Raw genomic sequence first — 7,447 nt, forward strand, 5'->3', positions numbered from 1 at the left:
ATTCAATACATAGAAATGCCGCTTATTATAATTTTCTAAGGTTGAAAAATATTCACTGAATTATGATTCTTCTCTTTACTGATCAAAATTTATTTAAATTTTTAAATTACAAAAAAGGATCACTTGCAGACAAATATCATGTGTAATATACTTTAAAATATGAAAAACTTCCTTGAAGTTTCACTTTCTTAATTTCCTGAAAGTAGTACTTAAAATAAACTGAGAGCAGAAATTTTCATTCAATAAAAATAGTTATTCTAATCGTAATTAGCTTTTCACGTTCAAGCAGTTTTAAGGTTGTTTTTTATATTGGAAATATTCATTAATGAAAATTTAGTCGACTTCCAATTTTAAGAGGAAGAATTGAAGGCACGCAATTTCATTTTAATGGCTTTCTAAAAACTATCGAATGTTTCTAAAATATGTTTTGATTAGATTACAAAATGGCGCATTTTTTTTGAAACTGTTCCATTGAGATTTAGAATAAATTATAATCTCGAAAATTTGACGTAATTAAGGAATGACACAATGACATTCAAAGGACTTCCGATAAAAAAAAAATCATTTATATTTATAAGTGGAAGCGTTTGCTTGGATGTGTCCATATGAATCTATCGATCATACAGCCATGGAATTTAGTACAGTAATAATCGCAGTAAGAATTTAATGTAAATTGAAAGTCAAATAACTCAATCTATTTTTTGTTCAATATTTTATATTGTTTTGGATGATCTTTTTACGAGTTTTTGAATACAGTATTTTTCTGGTAGAACGATTAGTTGTCATTCTAATAAAAAATTTTTTTGATGCCTAATGCTATTTTCAGAATTCTAAGAAATTTTTTCGAAAATTTTTTCAATTTTCGTAAAAAAAAAAAAAAAAAAAAAAAAAAAAATGTTAAGAACAAAAACTGGAATACCTACATCCATCATCAGCATTGGAATATCTACATCATTTTAGTTCAGAATTATTAGAAGAATTATTTCAATTAAATAGGAAATTATCAAAAAAAGTCAAATATATAGTTTCAAATAAATTATTTTTGATTTATTGTATTGAAATCAATCGATATTTTTATGCAAATTCCTTAAAGAAATAAGAGCTAAGTAGAATCCTTCTAAAGTTCTTGAACGCCAATATAATTTAATTCTAAATTTTGATTTGGAAATTAACCAATTTATGCTAATAAATTTTTATAATAAAAACGAATCGAATAAGGGATTTCATAGCATTGCGATTTTTTTTATAGAGTGCCAAGATTTTTATCAAACAGAAACTTTCACCTCCTCTTTCCATGATGTAAAACTAAAAAAAGAAAGAGAAATTACAAGGAAGTCATTTTGTCAATTTTTCATTGCTTTCAATTTTTTTCTCTACTGAAAAAATTCAAAAAGCAATAATTTTTTTTGCGAATGAAAGGATAGGAAACGATCTAAGTTTTAAAAGAAACTTGTCTCGATTCTAGTTATGAGATAAAGCAGCAGTAATTATTTTTTCAAAAACATTCAGAATATTAATTTTTCATTTAACTGTTTACTCAGCATGCAAAGTAATAATTTTTAATATCATATCAAAGAAGGCAAAATGAATTGGCGGTGTTTCTGCAATTCAAAAACTTTTCTCCGTACGCAGAAATGCGCTTCCATTTGTATTTCTTTCATTACCCCTGGACGTACATATCAATGAGTTTTCCACACTTTCATTTGCTCTAACTTCTTGTTTTCGATTATTCAATTTATAATGGACACTTATATTATAATGGACACTTAAATAAGTTAATAATAACTTTTTTTTGTACTATCCAACTAAAAAAATAGCCCTTTTTTTGTATGTTTGAATGAGGGGGATTAAGGGATTTTTAGCTACAAAGGCTGTCATCCCAGCGTTCAACAAAAAATAGCCTGGTTTCCATCGAGGCAAGCATGTAAACAGTTTGAGCGAGCAAGCTGTTGCCAAGGGACGATAAAAAAATTTGGCCTGTGTGTGTGTGTGTGTGTGTGTTTTCGTTCTTTTATTTTTAATAAAATTTAAATCAAAATTTAATAGCGCATTTTTACTAAGATTTTTCTAAGATTCGAAAAAGTATATATTTCTGTTGCTTAGCATCTGAAATGATGTGAAAGAAAAGGATCTTAGAGAAATAAATGGAAGACTACACTCTCAAAGACTGAAACAATCCATATTTCTGGTTTCAAAAAGTGTGGAACAAATGGCAGGTTTAAAATAATAATTGGCTTGCAGACCTAAGAAAGTTCCTTCTGAAGAAATTTGATCAGTTGTAACCACAAACAGCAATAAGTACAAATAATGAAGCCATTTCAGAAGAGACTTCAACATAACTTCACAACTGCAGCCTGTGAAAATAGACGTTAAAAGAAAGCGAGTTTGGAAATAAGCTATTGATAGCATATTATTATGTGAGGCGTTTGCAAAAAGGTGTGTTGTGACTACACAGTTTACTGGTTCCACGAACCAAATTCGAAAATATTGCTCTGTTAAACTCTTTTTTTTTAACTTGGGGGATTATCAACAGCCCTTTTTGACTTAAAGATAGGATTAATTTATGAGAGGTGGTTGCTCATGATGGAATTATAATTTTGATCGCACTGCAAACATAACTTAAAACAACCTTCATCAATGTAATAATGCTTTAGGTCTGATGTTTGTTCAGGGAGATTTAGTATATGTTCCAAGACATGGTTTATTTTATTGAAAAAACTTATTTACAAATGATTTTTGGTTTAGAATTTAATGCTGCCCCTATCATGCTTTGCTATATTATTTGTTATGGATTCGCGCGAGCCATTAGAGCAATGATTTGGTGATTTGGACTCCATTAGAGTAATGATTTGGAAACTTTATAAATGTACCTTTTGACTCCGATATAATGGCTGTGTTGCAGACGATGTTAGCGCATAACAAAACTTATGCACAAATATTCAAATTTTCCTAATGCGGAATTCCCAGATTTACAATTCGCAACAGAAAAATTCATTGAATGAGCGAAATATTAAAGGAACTGAATTGTGTCTGTCAGATACTGTATTTGCTCATGTTCAATTTTACATAATATTTTCGAGATTTGTTAAATCTAAGGATATTTTCTAGTCAATCGTTGAAAGATAAAAATAAAAAAGATGAAATGGATTATATTCTATTAACCACTATTGTATGTAAAGATGTGCATATAGCATTCACGTCAATAATTCGCTATTTTCTTTAAAAAACGTCTAGCAGAATATTTTATTGTAATAACTCTTAAACATTAGAAAATTTTGCGCATTATACAAATCTTTTTAATACTGTTTCTTTTCTTTTTTGTAGTACTAAATTTGAGAAGTTCACGTAACTTAAAGTATTGCTATCCGTGAATTGTTTATTCCATGTAGAATTGATTTCATTTGCTTCATTGATAATTGGTTCTTTATTGATTGCAACATTTTTTCTTTTCTATGTAATCAAACAATGAATATATTTTTGATAAATTTGAAGGATATTATTGGTTTCCTTTATATTACAAAAATAATGTTTAGGGAACTTTTTGTACATAGAACAGAAGTGATGCAATAATTTCTTCTTTTCACCTCAAAAGAGTTTATAAGTACAAAAAGTCTGTGAATTGCTTTACAAAAATAGCTATAACATTTTGATCGAAGCAACCAGTTTTAATTTGAGCATTACAAAGCGAATAAAATACATAGTGTATGTTAAGATCACACCCGTGATACTGAATGACACATTTCTTTTTTATAGGAATAATTTTCCATACAGCCATAGTTATTTCTTTTTCAGCACATATTAGAAATTATTGTTGCATAATGCTCGATATTTTTCTACTTTCTGGCATGACGAAAATTCTGCGACCGTCAGCCGAAGACGTGTCTGCGACCCTACATGGCTGTTGCTATCATAGTCAAGAGCACGTAGAAAGTGGTAAAGAAAAGAACAAAATTTTGTAGCAGTTCAGGACTGAACATTAGAAACAAAAAACCAAACATACCTAGAGTGTTGTATAAAGTGGTTATGAAAATCAGAGGTCCAAGTTCGTCATCAGTAATATTTTAAGTATTGCTAAAAGCGGAAACTCTGTCATTCGGTTCCACACAGATGCTGCTATTGAAATTTGAGATGATATTAATAAAGCATTAAACAAACGAAGAATTACATTGAGCACTAATGTTCTTGTTAGACGCTTGCTTCATCTCAAACAGTGCACCAAAATGAAATATTACAAAAATGTAATTATAATGGAATTTAATTCTTTCCATTCGAACATATAGTGCACAAAGCTCCTTCGATAAAAATTCAAAATTAAATTTTAAGAGAAAGGATTTAGGGAGGATTTTCTAGCCTTGATATAAAACTGTTATAGTCTGACTTATGCAGCAACTGAAAACCTACAACATCCTTTTGTAATAACTCACAAACAGTCATTTTATATTTTACAATTAGTTGTTACATATGTTCTGTTGCTATAGAAAATTTTGTGCTAACTTACGGAGAATGACAAGCAGATATAGTTCATGTTATAATATGAATTCTTTAAAAAAAATGAAGGCTTTTTTTCTTAAGGAAACGGAGCAATTATTAATATATTACTCATATTTACTTATTCTATTCTAAACAGGATCAAAGCTTTTAGATACTTTTGAATGATGACGGGGTTTGCCCGTGGTGCATTGAAGTGTTACTAAATTTGCTGTTATTAATTTGTTCAGAAAAATTTATTTTATTTATATTGATTTTGAGAAACAGTGAAATCTTCTGCTTTTTTAAAATATCAGATTTAATATCATTTATTTTAGTCTATTTTCCATCGAATTCGTCATCACTTTATAAAGCATTCATGCACTTAAAATAATTGTATTTTCTTTATAACTTTATTATATTCAAATTTTGTGACGATTTTTCATTGATTGAATATTTTCATAATACATTAAAATCTAATATATAAAAATGAATTTTTGTTTGTTCGTATCTCATGTGCTGCCGCACAGGTTCATCCGATTGCGATAAAACTTAGTCAACTTATTGCTTGCTCTTGCGCCACGAAGGTGAATTGACAAAAGACAAAGGCACATGTCATTCGGAGTTAATCGCACATTTATCAAACAAAATAAAATTATTATGATTGATGCCCATCAACTTGAGTGAAAAGAAATCGAAAATATATAGTACAAGCGCACTATATATTTTAATAGATTTTATAGATTATTTTAACTACAGAATTTTTCTTCTCATTAATGAATAATCATCTATACAGGAGGTCGTCATTCAGCGTGCACAATATTTTGTCTGCGGCAAACCGCACATATTATTTAAAGTTTATTTCATACATAAAAAAAGAATTATTATTATCGATACTGATTAAGTTAAGTTATATATGATGGGAATTTTCCAGTGCAAACAGCAATTTTTCTATTTATTCAGTGAATCGACAAACGATATTATGGTTATACAAGCATATATCGTGTTGATTGCTTTGACTAAACATATGTCCCGAAACGTTCGTCACTTAATAGACAGTATTTAGAAATAAGCCAATTCGAGCTTCTCAAACAAACGAGGAACGACAAGAGAGCAATGCAGCAGATCGTTTACGAATTGAAAATTCACGTGCTTCAGAATCTCAAGATCAACATGCTGCGAGAAGCGAAATATTCTTAACGGAAATTTGATTGAAGAAGATGTGCTCATTCTACGCATTCCCATTATTCCCACATACCTTTTGATTTCAAACGACTGCCGTTCCCCATTTGACTTGCATTCTCGATGACCATCAACAAGACGCAAGGTCAATCACGTCAAGTGTGCGAATTGAACCTAGAAAATCCATGTTTTTCACATGACCAGTTGTATGTTGTATGCTTAAGAGACGGATAGCCAAGAAATTTGTTTTTGTAGAAGACGGAAAAACCAAAAATACTGTCTGCCCTAAAGCCCTTGAATAATAAATATAAAAAAAAAATAGAATAAACATTTTTTATACTGCTCTTTTATATATCATTCAATTTCAATGAATGTATTTCCGACAAGAAAATAAACATCATTCCTCATTAAAAAATCTATTTTAAATTTCTAACGATATTTCCAAAATTATATCTTCTGCGACAGCAACGTGCCGGGTACCAGCTAGTCATGAATAAATTATTTAAATATTTCAAATTATCCTTTAGAAACAGTTAAATGGCAATACAATGCTTTATTGGGTTCTAAAGAGTCATTATTAACATGGCAAAAACTTTTTAACTGATAAAAAAATAAAGAAAAAGAAAATGTAGCAACACATTCATTGCAGAATATGCTTAAATGAATTATTTTCATCATCGCTTTTTAAGTTAAAATATCCTAATATCCTAATAAATAATACACAAAATTTTCGATTCATAAATATAAACCAGTGGGAGTGGTCACCCACTGGTCTCGCAAACCCTTTAATGAAGGTATTCTGCCAGAGAACACTTTGCATGGCACTAACGTACAATATATTCGAACTATTTTTTGGGGTGAATTTAGCATTTTTAAGGAATCTGTCGTATCACCCCTGCCGAATTATTTGGCGATTCATTCATGGCATGCAGTCAGTAGTGCCCGAAAATCGAATTTGTGTTTTAGACGCGTTTTTTCCAACCGATTGAAATAAAAATGTGACGCAAAACTATATTTGAAGTCACAAAATCCTGTACTTCATTTGATATATTTAAGTCATCACGACTTTCAGTTATCGCATTTATATTTTTTGGAAAGCACAGACGGACAAGAGGTCAACCCTTTGTTGGATTTGGCTCAAAATTTGACAGGTGTCAATACTATAAATGTTGATTCTATGTATCGAATTTTATCTATCTAGCTCTCTTTGTTTCGTAATTATTGTGTAAAATTAAATTCAAACAGCTGGAGAGACAGACTTCCTCTGAATGGATTTTGCACAAAATTTGATAGAAGCGTACAAATGTGGTGCAAATATCCTGAACTAAATTTTATCCGTTTATCTGAATGTGTTTTCGAGTTATCTTTGTCACAGACGGACATTTTCCAAAACAGTGTTTTTCGAGCTCAAAGAGTCTAAAACGTAGAGATTCGTCAAATCTTGAGTTCCAATTTTTTTGGCAATTCATACACTTTCTCTATACTATGTATACGAGAAAATAATTAAAACAATAAAAAAAAAATCTATGTCTCTCTGCGTCTATTGTATATACTTTGACAATGAAGAATCCTTTACTTGAAGAAGCCTTTTCATCCGTTTATAAAAGTTTTTTCCGATGTTCATTTATTTCCAATGCTTTGCGTTAATTTGTTTATAGTTGTTATTTTGTAATTGTTTGACAGGACAATATTTAATGTAGAGCATTTCCTTTCTTAAATCCCACGACTTTTCTTTTAAAATGAGGAGAGCAACAAATAGGGTAACTAAAATAGTATTTCTATTTAGTTCAAAAGCCAT

This window comes from Argiope bruennichi, chromosome 10 (genome assembly GCF_947563725.1).
Source record: "Argiope bruennichi chromosome 10, qqArgBrue1.1, whole genome shotgun sequence".
Classification (NCBI taxonomy): domain Eukaryota; kingdom Metazoa; phylum Arthropoda; class Arachnida; order Araneae; family Araneidae; genus Argiope; species Argiope bruennichi.